General features: G+C 39.6%; 1 protein-coding gene across 1 annotated transcript in view; it reads right to left on the reverse strand.

Moving 5' to 3' along the window:
* The window catches only part of LOC120026384 (ras-related protein Rab-3C-like), a 61323-nt gene that overhangs the window by 2036 nt on the left and 37099 nt on the right, over positions 1–22188 (reverse strand). The window lies entirely within an intron of this gene.

Genomic DNA, 22188 nt, shown 5'->3' on the forward strand with positions numbered 1-22188 from the left:
TAGGGATGTGATTGGCAAGGTGATGAGCAGTGCCTGGTTTCCTCCAGAAGTGACGCTTGGCATTCAGGCCAAAGAGTGGTTGGTTTAATCACATCAGAGAATCTTGTTTCTTATGGTCTGAGAGTCCTTTAGATGACCTTTGGCAAACTCCAAGCGGGCTGTCATGTGCCTTTTACTGAGGAGTGGCTTCCGTCTGGCCACTCTACCATAAAGGCCTGATTAGTGGAGTGCTGCAGAGATGGTTGTCCTTTTGGAAGGTTCTCCCATCTCCACTGAGGAACTCTGTCAGAGTGACCATTGTGTTCTTGCTCAGTTTGGCCGGGTGGACAGCTCTAGGTAGAGTCTTGGTGGTTCCAAACGTCTTCCATTTAAGAATGATGGAGGCCACTGTGTTCTTCGGGACCTTCAATGCTGCAGAAATGTTTTGGTACCCTTCCCAGATCTGTGCCTCGACATAATCCTGTCTCGGAGCTCTACGGACAATTCCTTCGACCTCATGGCTTGGGTTTTGCTCTGACATGTAGAGTCAACTGTGGTTCCTTATATAGACAGATGGGTGCCTTTCCAAATCATGTCCAATCAATTTAATTTACCACAGGTGGACTCCAATCAAGTTGTAGAAACATCTCAAGAACAATCAATGGAAAAATTATGCACCTGAGCTCAAATTTTGAGTCTCATAGCAAAGGGTCTGAATACTTATATAAATGAGGTATTTCTATTATACATTTTTAATACATTTCCAAACATTTCAAATAACCTGTTTCCACTTTGTCATTATGGGGTATTATGTGTAGGTTGATGAGGAAAAACATGTATTTAATAAATTTTAGAATAAGGCTGTAACGTAACAAAATGTGGAAAATCTGAAGGGTTCGTAACACTTTCGGAATGCATGTACAGTGGGGCAAAAAAGTATTTAGTCAGCCACCAATTGTGCAAGTTCTCCCACTTAAAAAGATGAGAGAGGCCTGTAATTTTCATCATAGGTACACTTCAACCATGACAGACAAAATGAGAAAAAAAATCCAGAAAATCACATTGTAGGATTTTTTATGAATTTATTTGCAAATTATGGTGGAAAATAAGTATTTGGTCACCTACAAACAAGCAAGATTTCTGGCTCTCACAGACCTGTAACTTCTTCTTTAAGAGGCTCCTCTGTCCTCCACTCGTTACCTGTATTAATGGCACCTGTTTGAACTTGTTATCAGTATAAAAGACACCTGTCCACAACCTCAAACAGTCACACTCCAAACTCCACTATGGCCAAGACCAAAGAGCTGTCAAAGGACACCAGAAACAAAATTGTAGACCTGCACCAGGCTGGGAAGACTGAATCTGCAATAGGTAAGCAGCTTGGTTTGAAGAAATCAACTGCGGGAGCAATTATTAGGAAATGGAAGACATACAAGACCACTGATAATCTCCCTCGATCTGGGGCTCCACGCAAGATCTCACCCCGTGGGATCAAAATGATCACAAGAACGGTGAGCAAAAATCCCAGAACCACACGGGGGGACCTAGTGAATGACCTGCAGAGAGCTGGGACCAAAGTAACAAAGCCTACCATCATTAACACACTACGCCGCCAGGGACTCAAATCCTGCAGTGCCAGACGTGTCCCCCTGCTTAAGCCAGTACATGTCCAGGCCGTCTGAAGTTTGCTGGAGAGCATTTGGATGATCCAGAAGAAGATTGGGAGAATGTCATATGGTCAGATGAAACAAAAATAGAACTTTTTGGTAAAAACTCAACTCGTCGTGTTTGGAGGACAAAGAATGCTGAGTTGCATCCAAAGAACACCATACCTACTGTGAAGCATGGGGGTGGAAACATCATGCTTTGGGGCTGTTTTTCTGCAAAGGGATCAGGACGACTGATCCGTGTAAAGGAAAGAATGAATGGGGCCATGTATCATGAGATTTTGAGTGAAAACCTCCTTCCATCAGCAAGGACATTGAAGATGAAACGTGGCTGGGTCTTTCAGCATGACAATGATCCCAAACACACCGCCCGGGCAACGAAGGAGTGGCTTCGTAAGAAGCATTTCAAGGTCCTGGAGTGGCCTAGCCAGTCTCCAGATCTCAACCCCATAGAAAATCTTTGGAGGGAGTTGAAAGTCCGTGTTGCCCAGCAACAGCCCCAAAACATCACTGCTCTAGAGGAGATCTGCATGGAGGAATGGGCCAAAATACCAGCAACAGTGTGAAAACCTTGTGAAGACTTACAGAAAACGTTTGACCTCTGTCATTGCCAACAAAGGGTATATAACAAAGTATTGAGATAAACTTTTGTTATTGACCAAATACTTATTTTCCACCATAATTTGCAAATAAATTCATTAAAAATCCTACAATGTGATTTTCTGGATTTTTTTTTCTCATTTTGTCTGTCATGGTTGAAGTGTACCTATGATTAAAATTACAGGCCTCTCTCATCTTTTTAAGTGGGAGAACTTGCACAATTGGTGTCTGACTAAATACTTTTTTGCCCCACTGTATATATACAGTACCAGTCAAACGTTTTGACACACCTACTCATTCAAGGGTTTTTTCTTTATTTTTACTATTTTCTACATTGTAGAATAATAGTGAAGACATCAAAACTATGAAATAACACATATGGAATCATGTAGTAACCAAAAAAGTGTTAAACAAATCAAAATACATATTATGTTCTTCAAATCAAAATACATTTTAGATTCTTTGACTTGATGACAGCTTTGCACACTCTTGGCATTCTCTCAACCAGCTTCATGTGGTAGTCACCTGGAATGCATTTCAATTAACAGGTATGACTTGTTAAAAGTTAATTTATGGAATTTCTTTCCTTCTTAATACGTTTGAGCAAATCAGTTGTGTTGTGATAAGGTAGGGGTGGTATACAGAAGATAGCCCTATTTGGTAAAAGACCAACTACATATTATGCCAAGAACAGCTCAAATAAGCAAAGAGAAATGACAGTCCATCATTATTTCAAGAAATGAAGGTCAGTCAATCCAGAACATTTCAAAAACTTTGAAAGTTTTTCAAGTGCAGTGGCAAAATCCATCAAGCGCTATGATGAAACTAGCTCTCATGAGGACCGCCACAGGAAAGGTAGATCCAGAGTTACCTCTGCTGCAGAGGATAAACTCATTAGAGTTATCTGCACCTCAGATTGCAGCCCAAATAAATGCTTCACAGAGACACATCTCAACATCAACTGTTCAGAGGAGACTGTGTGAATCAGGCCTTCATGGTCAAATTGCTGCAAAGAAACCACTACTAATGGACACCAATAAGAAGAAGAGACTTGCTTGGGCCAAGAAACACGAGCAATGGACATGAGACCGATGGAAATCTGTCCATCGGTCTGATGAGTACGAATTTGAGATTTTTGGTTCCAACCGCCATGTCTTTGTGAGACACAGAGTAGATGAACGGATGATCTCCGCATGTATGATTCCCAACGTGAAGCATGGAGGGGGAGGTGAGATGGTGTGGAGGTGCTTTACTGGTGACACTGTGATTTATTTAGAATTCAAGGCACACTTAACCAGCATCGCTACCACAGCATTCTGCAGCGATACGCCATCCCATCTGGTTTGCACTTAGTGGGACTTTCATGTATTTTTCAACAGGACAATGACCCAACGCACCTCCAGGCTGTGTAAGGGCTATTTGACCAAGAAGGAGAGTGATGGAGTGCTTCATTAGATGACCTGGCCTCCACAATCACCCGACCTCAACCCAATTGAGATGGGTTGGGATGAGTTGTACCGCAGAGTGAAGGAAAAGCAGCCAACAAGTGCTCAGCATATGTGGGAACTCCTTCAAGACTCTTGGAAAAGCATTCATGAAGCTGGTTGAGAGAATGCCAAGAGTGTGCAAAGCTGTCATCAAGGCAAAGGGTGACTACTTTGAAGAATCTCAAATGTAAAATATATTTTTATTTGTTAAACACTTTATGGTTACTACATGATTCCATATATGTTATTTCATAGTTTTGATATATTCCCTATTATTCTACAATGTATTCTACAATATATAAAATTGTTAAAATAAATAAAAACCCTTGAATGAGTAGGTGTGTCCAAACTTTTGACTGGTACTCTAGATATAAGAAAAGGGGCATCATGGAATCAGGGTGAAGACGAGGACCTCATGTTGTCTAGTCTGTAACAGGTTACATCAGGGTGAAGATGTGGACCTCATGTTGTCTCGTTTGTAACAGGTTACATCAGGGTGAAGATGTGGATCTCATGTTCTCTAGTCTGTAACAGGTTACATCAGGTTGAAGATGTGGACCTCATGTTCTCTAGTCTGTAACAGGTTACATCAGGTTGAAGATGTGGATCTCATGTTCTCTACTCTGTAACAGGTTACATCAGGTTGAAGATGTGGATCTCATGTTCTCTAGTCTGTAACAGGTTACATCAGGTTGAAGATGTGGACCTCATGTTCTCTAGTCTGTAACAGGTTACATCAGGTTGAAGATGTGGATCTCATGTTCTCTAGTCTGTAACAGGTTACATCAGGTTGAAGATGTGGATCTCATGTTCTCTAGTCTGTAACAGGTTACATCAGGTTGAAGATGTGGATCTCATGTTCTCTAGTCTGTAACAGGTTACATCAGGTTGAAGATGTGGACCTCATGTTCTCTAGTCTGTAACAGGTTACATCAGGTTGAAGATGTGGATCTCATGTTCTCTAGTCTGTAACAGGTTACATCAGGTTGAAGATGTGGATCTCATGTTCTCTAGTCTGTAACAGGTTACATCAGGTTGAAGATGTGGATCTCATGTTCTCTAGTCTGTAACAGGTTACATCAGGGTGAAGATGTGGACCTCATGTTCTCTAGTCTGTAACAGGTTACATCAGGTTGAAGATGTGGACCTCATGTTCTCTAGTCTGTAACAGGTTACATCAGGTTGAAGATGTGGATCTCATGTTCTCTAGTCTGTAACAGGTTACATCAGGTTGAAGATGTGGATCTCATGTTCTCTACTCTGTAACAGGTTACATCAGGTTGAAGATGTGGACCTCATGTTCTCTAGTCTGTAACAGGTTACATCAGGGTGAAGATGTGAATCTCATGTTCTCTAGTCTGTAACAGGTTACATCAGGTTGAAGATGTGGATCTCATGTTCTCTAGTCTGTAACAGGTTACATCAGGTTGAAGATGTGGATCTCATGTTCTCTAGTCTGTAACAGGTTACATCAGGTTGAAGATGTGGATCTCATGTTCTCTAGTCTGTAACAGGTTACATCAGGTTGAAGATGTGGATCTCATGTTCTCTAGTCTGTAACAGGTTACATCAGGTTGAAGAGGTGGACCTCATGTTGTCTAGTCTGTAACAGGTTACATCAGGTTGAAGAGGTGGACCTCATGTTGTCTAGTCTGTAACAGGTTACTCCAGTGACAATAACACTTGGGATGTTCCATGTTGACTATTTCTTGTTCCCAGCATATTTCTGTTAGGCTAAGGATTATATTACCCCAACCTAGATTTGTCATTTTCAAAGTTTTCATAAACTAATGCCCAGAGGACGTTCTCCTCTGATGGTGTCACAAAACCATTTGTGAATCACATGATGAAAATGTTTTGATATCTGGGCTACTGTTCCCTCAAGCCCAATAAGGGACATAAATCTCACATAAAACATTTTGTACAGAACCCTTGAGGGTTTAATTACCTGAAAGTCTTGATTTTAAAAATGCACCAGCAACATAACTGAATCATTTAAAATGTGCTTCAAAGAGACCTTGGAAGTCACAGCGCTGTACTCTGATAAATAAACACTGTATTATATTTAAAATAAACACATATTATATATATTATTAAAATGTATTACAGAGCATTTTGTAACCTGGAGCCATGGCAACATCGTGGCTGCCGGAGAGAGGAATATGGTAGGGTACTATTGTGGGCGTGAGGGTGAAGAGCAATACCAGCCCCAACTGTACACAACATAAACAACACAGAGCAAATGCTGTCTGCCCAGAGAGAGAGAGAGAGAGAGTGGGAGAGAGCAAGGATGGAGATAGAAAAGCAGGGTTAGAGATAGGGGTAGGAATCAAGATACATGGGGGTAGGAATCAAGATACATGGGGGAAGGAATCAGGATACATGGGGTAGGAATCAGGATACATGGGGGTAGGAATCAGGATACATGGAGAAGGAATCAGGATACATGGGGGTAGGCATCAGGATACATGGGAGAAGGAATCAGGATACATGGGGGTAGGAATCAGGATACATGGGGGTAGGAATCAGGATACATGTGTAACGGATGTGAAATGGCTAGCTAGTTAGTGGGTACGATGGGTAACGATGCTTCGTGGGTGTCAGTTGTTGATGTGTGCAGAGGGTCCCTGGTTCGCGCCCGTGTCGGGGCGAGGGGACAGACGTAAAGTTATACTGTTACACATGGAGGTAGGAATCAGGATACATGGGAGTAGGAATCAGGATACATGGGGGTAGGAATCAGGATACATGGGAGTAGGAATCAGGATACATGGGGGTAGGAATCAGGATACATGGGGTAGGATTCAGGATACATGGGGGTAGGAATCAGGATACATGGGGTAGGAATCAAGATACATTGTGGTAATAATCAGGACACATGTTCATATTATATACACTGTGCTATGTTAGAATGAGAAACCAGTAGACAGGGCAATGAATAGGGAGAGAGGGAGGGATAGAGAGAGGGAGGGATAGTGAAAGAGAGGTAGTGATAGAGAGAGGGAGGGATAGAGAGAGGGAGGGGGTGAAAGAGAGGGAGGGGAAGTGTGTTAGGTTGGGATGAGCGAGAGACAGAGAAGGAAGGAGAGCGAAAAGGTATTAGATGGAGAGAAGTGGGTGGAGGTAGAGAAACCATCCACAGGGTGGGTTCATATTAAGACTGACAGACAGAGAAATGAGAAAGGAAGGAGGGGAAGAGGTTGTGTGTAGAAGAGAGAAAAAGATGACTCAGCATTTACATTTCTTGTTATGAAACTCAGAATTGGACTTAATCAATACTCAACGCTCTTACCTTTCTCTTGGTTCATAGATTCTGTCCCTGATGGCACCATATTCCAAATATAGTGCATTCCTTTGGCCTAAGGCCCCTGGTCAAAGGTAGTGCACTACATAGGGATTAGGGTGCCATTTGGGACTTAGTCATAGGACTGAACATGCTGTTGTTTCACCCAATTATTAATTACTAGAAACTCATAGCTAATTTTTTTTCGCTGAGTCCATTGGGTCAATGCGATTATGATGGATTGCATTGCTATATTTGGGGACCAGAAGAACACTATTCCTTATTTATAGCACTCACACACTTATATTTAGCACTCTAAAAAGTGTTTGCTACCATGTATTTGGATGATTAAAGAACCAACTCTGTAAACTGTGTGGAGCTTTTCTCGCAGTTAAGCCATGAGTTCATTGACGCGAAGGAGACTTTAGCTATGACTTAATGTCACTAATCATTTATATCAGAAAGTCTTCAAATAGCAGCATTCTCTTCAATGGTTTTAGAAATGCCAAGGAGTCTTTCCCAATCCCAATAGTTATGTCATTTACTTTCTTTGTCTCCTTTCCTGAGTGAGCCAATACATGAAACCAACGGTCAGTTAGAATTTCCACAATATTTCACCTATCCATTAGGGCTTGCATAGTTACTGTATAACCGTGTAACCAACGGGTTATGGATGAAGACCGTCAATAAAAAAAAGAAACGGTTAAAAAATCTATGTTGTTTGGTGCAACGAACCGCTAGGGTTGAGTTCGTTTTTGTGTTAACATGGACTCTTAACGTGATGAAAGTTTGTCGCTCCTTGATGAAACAAGAAAGATGTTGGAGCAAACAAGTTTCGGTTGCCTAGACAACACTCCCCACAATGCAGCAAAAGCACACATAACACATGTCGTCAGGAGAGGAGAGGAGAAAATGTGTGTAAAAAAAAGTGTTTATTTAGTTTTTTGCTATTCCAACGGTTATTACAGAGACCGCAGTCATTTGTCTGGCCAATTACCATTATCCAAAATTCCAGCAGCAATCCATTGTTTGGTTTTGTTTACCTGGACAGTGTTTCTAAACTTTTTAGCAAGTGTGGCACAAACCCAGCGCAAGTCAACTATGCAAGTCAACGGCTCTAGCCTTTTCGGGGCTGTCATGCCAAATAATGTCCCCCGGGCCAAAAAGTGTCCTCCTCTGCGTCACAATGGGATTCAATTAACTATTAGCGTCCATTGCGATATCAACGGTGTGATGACATAATGATTAGAATCTTGGAGATCATTATAGTCTAAACAACGTTCTTTTCATCATCACTATGCAAACAAGGCTGATTTCCGTGACAATTTCGCTGTTTAAACAAGTTATGTTAAGCTAATAAAATGAAAATATTACTTTTAACTACTTTTAGGTACCTTGTTAACATTACAACATGAAATCCATATCTTAAACGTTACTACGTTTCAGAAATGGCAAAGAAAACGTGTAATCCGCTTGACACATTAAAGTTACTTACCTTACAGATCCCAAAGCCAGCTAATTATCCACTCCATTCATATGCAAATCCATTTGATTCATACACTAGCTTGTCTGGCTGTCATGTTTTTATTTTAACCTGCCCTTCCCTTATCTACACTGAAATAATAGAACTTCAGTAGTCCTCTATTATGATAAAAAAAATATATATATATATATCGCATAGCTCATTAGTACACCCCTGTGCTTGAATATATATGCATTTATTGTAGGTTCTAGGATACAACAATTAATAATGTGGAAGAAATAGGAAATCTTACAATTTACAATAACGAACACCTTGTGAAACGCCAATATTATATTATAATATTATAATATATATAATAATATATATAATATAATATTAATGTGTCACACCCTGGCCTTAGTTATCTTTGTTTTCATTATTATTTTAGTTAGGTCAGGGTGTGACATGGGGAATGTATGTGTTTTGGTTTGTCTAGGGGTTTGTACGTTTAATGGGTCAGTGTCTTATCTAGGTGTTTGTATGTCTATGGCTGCCTAGATTAATTGAGAACCAGAGGCAGCTGTGGTTTATTGTCTCTGATTGAGAGCCATATTTAAGGCAGCCATAGGCATTTGGGTTTTGTGGGTAATTGTCTATGTTGTACGTTTGTAGCTTGTGTGTGCACTTACGTTTATAGCTTCACGATCGTTTGTTGTTTTGTTTCGTTTTGTTATAGTGTTCGTTGCGTGTTTTTTCCCTTCTCGAAATAAAAGAGAATGTATTTTGCACACGCTGCGCCTTGGTCCTCTCTCTCACCCATTGACGATCGTGACATAATGCCAACATACTGACTCAACTCCAGCCACTTTAATAATGGGAATTGATGGAAATTATGTAAAAATGTATCACTAGCCACTTTAAACAATGCCACTTAATATAATGTTTACATACCCTACATTACTCATCTCATATGTATATGTATATACTGTACTCTATATCATCTACTGCATCTTATGTAATACATGTATCACTAGCCACTTTAAACTATGCCACTTTATGTTTATGTACCCTACATTACTCATCTCATATGTATATACTGTACTCTATACCATCTACTGCATCTTGCCTATGCCGTTCTGTACCATCACTCATTCATATATCTTTATGTACATATTCTTTATCCCTTTACACTTGTGTATAAGGTAGTAGTTGTGGAATTGTTAGGTTAGATTACTTGTTGGTTATTACTGCATTGTCGGAACTAGAAGCACAAGCGTTTCGCTACACTCGCATTATCTGCTAACCATGTGTATGTGACAAATAAAATCTGATTGATTGATATTTAAGATTTGAATACAAACTTTCATAGTTTTTGGTATAGTTGTGTTAATAAGTTAATTAACTTATTTTCACAGATTTTTTTGTACACTCACGTGGCATTCATAGACTAAAATACTGAATTCTGGTGTGTGGAATATAGAGGAGGTGGTTGCTGTGTGGGTGGGAGGTTCTGCCTGTCTTTTCTCAACAAGCAGCCAGTCTCAGAAGGGGGACTTGAAGAGGGAGACTGCAAAGACCAGGCACTGCTGCTCTCTTTGTTCTGAGTGTTTTCAGTGCTAGTGTTTTTAGTTAATCCATGTACCTCACATATTATGAGCCCAGTAAACTTTATTAGCAGATAATGACAACATGACAATAACAGTAGCTGATGTAATGGAAAGTTGGAGGGTGTTTGGTAATGGAGGACATCAGGTAGATCCACGTCTGGGTGTTGGGCAGAACCCCTAGGTCCTGGAGTACAGGAGCAGAGTTAAAGGGAACAGGGTAGGAGACAGGAACGTAAACAAGCAAACACACAGGTTACACTTTACAGTGAGAAGATTTGATGAATTAGTGCAGTGTTATAAAAGGGAGATACAGTTGAAGACGGAAGTTTACATACACTTAGGTTGAAGTCATTAAAACTTGTTTTTTCAACCACTCCACAAATTTCTCTAGGAAAGAGGGCAGCATTCGGAATTTTGGATGAAAAGCGTGCCCAAATTAAACTGCCTGCTACTCAGGCCCAGAAGGTACGATATGCATATTATTAGTAGATTTGGATAGAAAACACTCTGAAGTTTCTAAAACTGTTTGAATCATGTCTGTGAGTATAACATAACTTATTTGGCAGGCGAAACCCCGAGGACAAACCATTCAGAATTTTTTTGTTGTTGAGGTCACTCTCTTTTCAATTTTCAATTTCTAATTAACTTTCTTGCAGATCCTATTGCTTCCACTGGATGTCAACAGTCTTTAGAAATTGGTTGAGGTTTTTCCTTTGAGAAATTAAGAAGTAGCACTGTTCAGAACGAGGCTAGAGGGAAGTGTAATCTTTGTTAGAGGCTCGCTACACATTTTTTCCCTCCGGTATTGAACACAGTATATCCTGTCTTAAATTTTATCGATTATTTACGTAAAAAAATACCTAAAGTTGTATTAGGAAGTAGTTTGAAATGTTTGGACAAAGCTTACAGGTAACTTTTGTAGTCAATTTGCGCAAGTTGGAACCGGTGTTTTTCTAGATGAAACGCGCCAAATAAATGGACATTTTGGATATATATCGACGGAACTAATCAAACAAAAGGACCATTTGTGATGTTTATGGGACATATTGGAATGCCAACAGAAGAACCTCGTCAAAGGTAAGGCATGAATTCTATCTTTATTTCTGCGTTTTGTGTCACGCCTGAAGGGTTGAAATATGATGGTCTGTGTTAGTTTGCTGGGGTGCTGTCCTCAGATAATAGCATCGTTTGCTTTCGCCGTAAAGCCTTTTTGAAATCTGACACATTGGCTGGATTCACAACAAGTGTAGCTTTAATTTGGTGTATTGCATGTGTGATTTCATGAAAGTTAAATTCTTATAGTAATTTATTTGAATTTGGCGCTCTGCATTTTCACTGGATGTTGGCCATATCCCAGAGAGGTTTTAACAAACTATATTTTTGTCAGGTCGGTTAGGACATCTACTTTCTGCATGACAAGTAATTTTTCCAACAATTGTTTACAGACAGATAATCTCACTTATAATTCACTGTATCACAATTCCAGTGGGTCAGAAGTTTACATACACTAAGTTGACTGTGCCTTTAAACAGCTTGGAAAATTCCAGAAAATTATGTCATGGCTTTAGAAGCTTCTGATAGGCTAATTGACATCATTTGAGTCAATTGGAGGTGTACCTGTGGATGTATTTCAAGGCCTACCTTCAATCTCAGTGCCTCTTTGTATGACATCATGGGAAAATCAAAAGAAATCAGCCAAGACCTCAGAATTTTTTGGGGAGATGTCCAAAAGTCTGGTTCATCCTTGGGAGCAATTTCCAAACGCCTGAAGGTACCACGTTCATCTGTACAAACAATGGTACGCAAGTATGAACACCATGGGACCACACAGCCGTCATACCGCTCAGGAAGGAGTTGCGTTCTGTCTCTTAGAGATTAATGTACTTTGGTGCAAAAAGTGCAAATCAATCCCAGAACAACAGCAAAGGACCTTATGAAGATGCAGGAGGAAACAGGTACAAAAGTATCTATATCCACAGTAAAACGAGTCCTATATCGACATAACCTGAAAGGCCGCAAGGAAGAAGCCACTGCTCCAAAACCGCCATAAAAAAGCCAGACTACGGTTTGCAACTGCACAAGGGGACAAAGATTGTACTTTTTAGAGAAATGTCCTCAGGTCTGATGAAACAAAAATAGAACTGTTTGGCCATAATGACCATTATGTTTGGAGGAAAAAGGGGGAGGCTTGCAAGCCGAAGAACACCATCCCAACCGTGAAGCACGGGGGAGGAAGCATCATGTTGTGGGGGTGCTTTGCTGCAGGAGGGACTGGTGCACGTCACAAAATAGATGGCATCCTGAGGAAGGAAAATTGCGTGCATATATTGAAGCAACATCTCAAGACATCAGTCAGGAAGTTAAAGCTTGGTTGCAAATGGGTATTACAAATGGACAATGACCCCAAGCATACTTCCAAAGTTGTGGCAAAGTGGCTTAAGGACAACAAAGTCAAGGTATTGGAGTGGCCATCACAAAGCCCTGACCTCAATCCTATAGAAAATGAGTGGGCAGAACTGAAAAAGCGTGTGCGAGCAAGGAGGCCTACAAACCTGACTCAGTTACACCAGCTCTGTCAGGAGGAATGGGCCAAAATTCACCCAATTTATTGTGGGAAGCTTGTGGAAGGCTACCCGAAACGTTTGACCCAAGTTAAACAATTTAAAGGCAATGCTACCAAATACTAATTGAGTGTATGTAAACTTCTGACCCACTGGGAATGTGATGAAAGAAATAAAAGTGGAAATAAATAATTCTCTCCACTATTATTCTGACATTTCACATTCTTAAAATAAAGTGGTGATCCTAATTTACCTAAAACAGGGAATTTTTTTGAACTTGAACTTCCAACTTCAACTGTATGTACTTTTCAACACATTTGGAAGGTACAGCCTACCTCTTGCTGGTCCCCCTCCGACTCAGAGCACAGAGAATCAGACTGAACCGAATTCACTGGTTCTGGTGGATGGGATTACTCCTACTAAATTACCTCGACTAACCTGTACCCCCGCACATTGACTCGGTACCGGTACCCCCTGTATATAGCCTCGTTATTGTTATGTAATTTTCTTGAGTTGCTTTTTAATTGAATTACATTTTTTTACTTTAGTTTATTTAGTAAATATTTTATTAACTCTATTTATTGAACTGCATTATTGGTTAAGGGCTTGTAAGTAAGCATTTCATGGTAAGGTCTACACCTGTTATATTTGGAGCATGTGACAAATACAATTTGATTTGATTTGACAGTTGATAGTCCTAAAGTCATTTGGATAGGTTAATTGAAGAGGTACATTTTTGTAAGCTCAGCATAACTACCATTTCTTGCTTTCTCAAATGTCAACCAAAGCTTAACATACTTTGGGCTTCACTGAAGTGTAGGGTGTCAGTGCTTTGTTGCGTCCACTGAGGTAACCCTAGGAAGACAAAGAGAAACATATCAGTGTTCGGGAAACTAAATCTAACTTCAGGTTATTTTGTGTGCAAATCCAAATAGTTATTATCTGAGATTTTTTTATATTAACTTTAACAGATGGTGACCTCAGCTAGGAGGTGAAAGAGCAGCGAGGTTTCCCAAGTCTCGCCTTCCTTTCGTCCTTCTTCCAAACCAAGTAATTTGCCCGAATGTTGTAGCACTTGGTCCCCTTCTTGATTCTGCTCCGGGAGCTCTCATTCTGTTTCTCCTGCGCCTTGTCCATGTTCAGTCTCACCTTGACTGATAACAGGAATAAATGCAATTATATTTCATATTACAAATACATTTCTTACATATCTCTTGGAGGGCCAGAACATAAATGAACAGCAGACAATCATTTTTACCTGGTCAAAAACCTCCACCTCCTCAGTCCGTGCCTGAAGGTGGTTCTCGAAGGTGTTCTGATCTGGTTCGACAACTTCCACCACATCAGGTGGAGTTTCAGTGATCTGAAAGTACTGTCGCGGAAAACTACATAATTAGTCATATAATCCCGTGTTTTACTGCTTAAAGAATAGTCTCTTGTTATATGCTAGTGTTTTTTATAACCTGATACAAACTTGTCTTGGTGTGACTTAGTCATAAGACTGGGCTTACAGCTAAGAGATGTTTGGGTACAACCGCAGCATGTGAAATCCTGTGGGTTTACTATCACCAGAAAGTCACATGTATGGAGCCTTATAGAAAGGAGTACAATATAGTGTTTGTTGTTGTGAATGCAGTTAGACGGTTGAGCCCTCAGGCTGTCAACCTTGTGCTACCTTGAGTTTACACAGACAACAAATGACCTTTTACACACTATCTGCTGACTGCCACATATACAGAAAGGGGTTGTATGTATTTTCTCTATAAAAGCATTGAACCGGCACTGTTCGTGGAGCTTTTCAACTATGCACTGTTGAGTGGGTAGTTGATTCTCCATTTTTGCAAATCGTATGATAAAGTGTTTGAAAGAATTTGCAGTCTCTCTTCCCTTTGATTAGATATTCCATGACAAATTGGTGACAGCTGTGGGATGCTAACTCCGCTTGCTGATTGCTCCCAGGAGACGGAGGTTAAACTGCGCGCAGGGGCTCCGTTAGACATGGCTCAGGGTACCAAACACTCCGACTAAAATGGAGCACAGGGGGACCCACCTCAGACCTGCCGGGAGTGTCAGTGAGTGGATACGTCATTCCGGACACATAAGATAAATTCAGGGTGGGACTGATTTTTTTAAAAACATCATAGAAAATCCTGTTCTAAGAACAGGTTGTGCACATTGTCTTTGTTGAAGCAAAGACACCCCTAGTTAGAAACTTTGTTGTAGCAGAGTTATTTCTGAATAGGGAAAATCCTAGGAGTAAGTCTAGGGCAGGGGACATCTCTGATTGGGATCTTTTTTTTTAAGCAGAAGTATCCTGGTTAGAGACAGGGGTTGTATTTCTCTGTTGAAGCAGAAGTATCCTGGTTAGAGGCAGGGGTTGTATTTCTCTGTTGAAGCAGAGGTATCCTGGTTAGAGACAGGGCTTGTATTTCTCTGTTGAAGCAGAAGTATCCTGGTTAGAGACAGGGGTTGTATTTCTCTGTTGAAGCAGAAGTATCCTGGTTAGAGACAGGGCTTGTATTTCTCTGTTGAAGCAGAAGTATCCTGGTTAGAGACAGGGCTTGTATTTCTCTGTTGAAGCAGAAGTATCCTGGTTAGAGACAGGGGTTGTATTTCTCTGTTGAAGCAGAAGTATCCTGGTTAGAGACAGGGGTTGTGTTTCTCTGTTGAAGCAGAAAAGCAGTCATGGGATGATATGACACGGTTACGAGTTATGTGATTCCAGGGCACAATCCTGAGATGTAAAACATATTCCTGCAGGTAAAAAAATATTTGAAAAATGTAAAGAAAAAGAACGTGTGAAAAAATATTTATAAACATTGTAAAATCAAATGTATTAATCAGTGTACTAGTAAAACAGTTGGTTATGATTGGCAAACCAGCTATAAATGTAAACCCTACACGGAAATGTGCATAAGAGGAACTACCATGTGGGTACAAGATTTATAATTCCATAGAGCAAAAAACATTTTGATGGAGAAATACTCTTTTCAAATTATAAGAAAGGTAGACATTCCTAACCAAATACTGTTTGTTTTGTGTGTTTGTTTTTGTTTCCTGAGTGTGTGTATTGACGAGAGATTTGTATTATGGACACACGATGGACCCTATCAGCCCGACTGGCTGCACTGTGTGATGGAATAAAGGAACACATATTCTCCAGTAGTAAATTGGCAGATGTTCCAGTATTGGTTCTAATACAAGTTATTAAAACCGTTACCAATTAAAAGGCACATACCATAACTACTCTCCAGGGAAGTGGGTATCACTACCTTAGAAAATAGTTTAATTGGCATATATTAGAGCGGTGAATGAGTAAATCTAAACTCTTTGGCCACGGTCAGGAAGAAGTCAACTATAGCAAAACCATAGGAAAGGAAGTGCAAAGGTGTTCTACCAATTCGGCTTGAATATGAAAAAATCCAACCATGGATAAAATTGGGCAGCATCTCCCTGCTGACTGGAAATATGCGAGAGTGGATACAAATTCTTTGCTTTAACTTATTATGGCCATTTTTTAGTTACACTATCCTTATGAACCGCATAGCATATCATTACAGCAGTATGTAGCGGTAATAAATGTTAGCTAGCTACCTAACGTTAGTTGGCTACTAATACGTACATCAAACTTGTTAACTATGCTATCCAACGTTTATTGACATGATTATTCACGTCATTCTTAGCTTATCTAAATGGAATATAACATGAAAAAAGCCTAACCAGCTCTGCTAGGGTGGGTAAATGGTCTAAGTGAGGATGTGTTCTCTTATTTGTGTCTGGAAGTAGCAAGCAAGCTAGCCAACTTTAGCAAGTTAGCTTGGGTGCTTGACTGCCTTTGTGAGGTCAGAGAGCTTGGAACAACCCTGCTCCTTGGCCAGAGAGGGCAGTGTGTGCTCTAAACAGTCTGAATTTCCAAAGCACACAAAGTAGTAAAATGTCTAACTATTATTTGTTATTCTAACAAGCTAGCAAGAGGCCGCATAGCAACAGCATCAACCTCTGGTAGACATGCAAAGCTCAACATCAAGGTTACGATTTGGTTGCAATATACTAAAATGAACTAATAGTATGAAGTATATACTCATTAAGCATGTAGTATATAGTATATTAGTATCTGTATTTGAACACAGCTTGGGTATGTGAGTATATTGATAGAATGTGTACGTCTGCTTTGATGGCAGGTTTGAAACCTGTTATCAGCATGGAAATTGCGGGGGTAGCAGAAAACTACCGAAGCGCAGTGTGTGGGGCCATTGGTCATTCGAAAAGTGAGTTTAGAGTGTCACATCCTGATCTGTTTCACCGGTCTTTGTGATTGTCTTCACCCCCATCCAGGTGTCGTCCATCTTTCCCATTATCCCGTGTATTTATACCTGTGTTCTCTGTTTATCTGCTGCCAGTTCGTTTTGTTCATTCATACCTACCAGCGTTTTCTCCCTTGCTCCTGTCCTGTCTATAGTGCCTGTTTTCTAGTTTCCCCGGTTTTGACCGTTCTGCCTGCCCTGACCCTGAGCATGCCTGCCGTTTTGTACCTTGCCCCACCTTACTGGATTATTGACCCCCGCCTGTCCTGACCCTGAGCCTGCCTGCCGTCCTGTACCTTTGACTGCCCGTGTTCGAATTAATAAACTTTTGTTACTTTGACATTGTCTGCACCTCGGTCTTACCTTCAAATGTGATAGTTGGGGCAATATTTGTTAAATTTATGACAGGAAAGTATGGGGAATTCACTTACCCTAATCAATGAAACTATAAATGCTTATGGGATTTTCTCAGTCCGGTTAATACATTTAAAAAAAATAGCCCATACGGCTTGAAATTATTATTTTTTCCTCAGTAAGAGTTAGGGAGAATTAACACTGAATGTAGACATGACTTGTAATGACGTAAGAAACCAAATTAGGGTTTCCATAAAATTAAAAATCATTGCGGAGTAAATGTGATGTATTGAAGAAATTTCATTATGTCGCAAGGGAAAATATTATCTGCTTTTATTGACCTTGCCAGATCTGTTTCCAAATCAATGAATGTCGATTCAACTCGTTGACTGCTAAATCCCCTTTGCGCATGGGAAATCTTTGCAAAGAAACACGTGGATGAACTTTAAGGCAATTTTCTGGTAATTGTGTTGTTATTGTGTTCCAGATGTTAAGACAACAAACCATTAGAATTGGGTTATTTGCGGGATTTACTGGTAATTTCAATAGCATTGGGTCCATGTTACTGACTGAATTGAAGTTGTGGGCAGAAAGAGGCTCAAGTATTGTGAACATTTTAACTAACATCAAAATGTATCTTTTCCCTAATGAATTGGCTGATGTATTTTGTGTATTTGGCGCATTACATGTTAATCTTTTAATAATATACATTTAATAAGTGTGAAGCAGAAAGGGAATATCCTATAGAGTTTGGTATTAAAAATATAGAGTAACATTGTTTGGATAGACTGAAATGTAAACAATGCCTTCAAAAAATGTGAATGGAAATATGTTATTAGTGGTTTTTGGATAGTCTCTAATAATGCCATGTTTTAGTCCACGGGTGAAAGCGAGTCGTGCTCGCTGGGCTATATCAGGCTGTAACGGGCGCAGTGGGACATTTGAAGCAGAGGTCTGAATAGTTCAATCGGAAACGTTCTTTGACAGTTTCTGGTTATTGTTGCTGAGTTTGGTAGTTTAGGTAACACCAGTGAATTTGAGCAGGAAGGTAATGTCATTTAAAACGATAATCTGTTTCCATTACGTGGAACAGTGGCAAGTATCTAAAGTGAATGTTTTAGAACTGAATATTGAACGGATGAATATTGAGCTGACGGCGCCAACTTTTTGAAAGTCCTAGATTTGTTAAAACAGGTTTTATATTTTGACTAAATGAATGCAACAGGTTAAAATGATAGGATTACCAGAAAGGGGCTCTGAGATTGTTTACTTTAGAAGATGTGTATTCCTCAAAGTGGGGCACTATATTATCTGATGTGTTTTGAGTAGGATTCTATCTTCCAGGACTGATGGAAGTCCACTACAGTATGAATGTTAAGGGGAGCTCCCACATTAAATAAGGCCTGGGAAATGTTCTTTGTTCTTATCCTACATCATGAATGTGCGTTAGTGTTTCAATACCATGACTGATTTATTGTGTGTGGTTATTTTATTTGGTTTCAGTGGGTTTTCCACGGGTTAGAGCCGAGGTATCTTGAAAGAGGTTGTCACGTTCTGACCATAGTTCTTGTGTGTTGTGCTTGTTTTAGTGTTGGTCAGGACGTGAGCTGGGTGGGCATTCTATGTTGTGTGTCTTGTTTGTCCGTTTCTATGTTTGGCCTAATATGGTTCTCAATCAGAGGCAGATGTTTTGTGTTGTCTCTGATTGGGAATCATATCTAGGTGGCTCGTTTTGTGTTGGGATTTTGTGGGTGGTTGTTTCCTGTCTCTGTGTTTTCTCTGCACCAGATAGGGCTGTATCGGTAAGCCACGTTTGTTATTTTGTAAGTGTTCACAGTTTCGTCTTGTTTGTTTATATCATGTTGAACACGAGCTACGTTGCGTCTTGGTCCGATCCCTGCTACACCTCCACCTCTTCAGACGAAGAGGAGGAAGGCTGCCGTTACAGAGGTACACAATTTGAATTTTCTGAAGTTTTATTTTCTGAGTTTTAATTGAACATGTGTACTCTTTTGATAAGGAATGTACTGAAGAAACTGTAACCTTGAATATGAAATGAATGACATGTATAAAATGTATGACATGTTTGACTGTTTTTAAATAATTAATCTAATACAGAAACAAACACATATTTGAAGGGTTTAAATGAACTCTGACCTCTGTCCTGACTTTCTAGTGTGGTTTGATCACCATCACTGGAAAGCCGAGAGATGGTTGGTTGATGATTTAAGGTCATTTGTAATACTGATTTGAAGGCCATTTATAATACTGATATTACAGAGAAGTTTATAATTAATAGTTATATGTGTGATTCAAACCACTAGAAGGACAGAACTGTCTCTAGTCTATTTTTCTATTCCTTGAATCAGGTTGTGGGCACAATTCTTTTTCTTTATGGAGTTATTATGGGTAGTTAATCTAATTCGATTTTGTTATTTACATTTTTCTGTAACTTTTTATTATTACAGCCCCCGTTTATCCCTGTCTTACACTGTCGTGAGTGACATGAATTAATTCTTAACCTGTAGTGTTGTTGTTTTTTACACATTAGTCACAATGTGAATCATGTGTCAAAATGGGGGTTTTACCAGTCTTGAGGTTTTTGGATTGAAGTTTACACACCTTGAGTGATATGTAGGTATGTATTGAGTGATATATGAAGGAGTGTATTGTTGCATGGTTTGTTCTGTTTTGTTTTCGATAAATCTCACCAGATTGGGTCTGCTGGATGATCGGGATAATTTCCTGATCCTATGATTCTGCGATGAGGTTGACAGTGTGATAAGGGGAGTATAACCAATTTGGAAAAATTGTTTCAACAGAATGTGTTGTAATTCTCTGACATTTATTTTTGAGATTTGTATTAATAATATTGGTCCGAAGTAATAACGTCGGACTAATATTATTAACTTGTCTAATTGTTATTTTGGGGTATCAGGTTGCTTGAGGAGATTTACACAATGCTAAATGTATAGTTATTTAAACTAAGAATGCATTGAGATACCGATCTGTCATTAACATGTCACTCACGACAGTGTAATAAAAAGTTAATACTGGTAATAAGTACTACAAACTGTCTATATATGATCCCGTTTGTAAATTTATATTCTAACTGTATTGGTGTGTGTTAAGTTGATGGTCTTGAATATGAGTAATAGACTCAACGTGGAGCACTAAATTTGGGTTGAATAACATTGATCATAGGGGTTTTATTTTACCGTGTTATTAGAATTCTAATGTTAAAGGACATCAATACATATGGCTTTCTGGATGATACAGTACAAATTACTTGATTATGTTTTAGTATGTTTATAACTATGTAAATGGACTACCAGTAGGGACTAATGTGTTATGAATTAGATAGCATGATTCACAGAAAGGGGTTGTATGTATTTTCTCTATAAAAGCATTGAACTGTCACGGTTCGTGGAGTTTTCAACTATGCACTGTTGAGTGGGTAGTTGATTCTCTATTTTTGCTAATCTTATGATAAAGTGTTGTTTGAAAGAATCTGCAGTCTCTCTTCCCTTTGATTAGCTATTCCACAACACTAAGTCAATTACAAATTTGAAAGACCACAATATATACAATAATTGTATATACAATTGTATTGTTTACCTCAGTCAACACCTGCAGCTCCCATCCATACTCTGTGGAGGCCTGGATGCTGCTGTTGTGTGCAAAGAGAATTACCTTCAGGTTGTTCTCACAACCTTCCTGGTACCAATCATGGGACTTGCCCATCGCAGTTTTGAGGGTCTGGTTGGTCCATTCACCAAACCTGGAGGAGGGGGTAGGAAAGCGATATCTTTTGACAATGTAAGATATTGAAATATGTCTGATTATGTACCATAGAAAAACAAATTGTAAAAAAAAAAATCATAAAACAAACCATTGGTGACAGAATATAACCTATAACATCCGTACCTTGTTCTAGTGTTCATGACCTCGGTCACTCAAGATGACCTCAGGAGAAGCGTCGGTGTTGAAGATAGCCACCTCCAAGGCGATGGTGGACTCGCCAGTCTCGATATCTTGATGGGTATCATACAAAACGAAAATACATTTTTGGTTCCAAGTGCACTTTTTAATAAGTTACACAAGGGAATTTAGAGTTAAGCTCTTCCTTTACTGACCTTAATGGGTATTGCCTTCAGCCACTTGGTAAAGTGATCGGTCACCGTCAGACACCAGCTGTTGCCATTCCTGGATTTTGTGAAGGGTCCGATGAGGTCCACCCCTAACATTTAAAGTGTTAGAGAGAAGATTACTTTATTCTTACCTGTATCTGTGTCATACAGTATGCATATTTTCACATTTGTAAGGATACTGAAAACACATATTCAATAATATTGAACTCTGTGATCAAATAAAGCAACCATTACAAAACAACTTATCAGGGCAAAATTTTAATTGGGACACCTACCGATCATGTACCATGGTGAAACAAATTTTATGGGCTTTAACTCTGGCGCCACAAACTCGGTCTTCTCAAATTTCTGGCAGGCTAGACAGGGTACTGACCTTTAAGCAAAAAGGGACAAATTGAAACATTGTGTGCTCTCTGATATGACATTCATTGAAATCATAATAATTTCAGATATAATAGAATACGATTGATAAACAAAAGGTTATTTCACTTGCCCATCTGTCCACTTCCTTGATAATTCCCCGTCAGAAAAAGCGTAGGTTGATTTTGGCAATTATACGCTTCACTCCGAAATGGCCAGCATGCATCTCGGTCAGCACAGCCTCCTTCTCCTCCTTAGTAAAAATCCCCCTACTGTGTAGCTTGCCATCCTTCCCCCGTAGGTACATATAATTGCCTAACAAGTTGGAAGAGTTGTTGAAATACTCAAGTCTAAGTACATTTGTACGGCTGGC

This window comes from Salvelinus namaycush, chromosome 31 (assembly GCF_016432855.1).
Source record: "Salvelinus namaycush isolate Seneca chromosome 31, SaNama_1.0, whole genome shotgun sequence".
In the NCBI taxonomy this organism is placed as follows: Eukaryota; Metazoa; Chordata; class Actinopteri; order Salmoniformes; family Salmonidae; genus Salvelinus; species Salvelinus namaycush.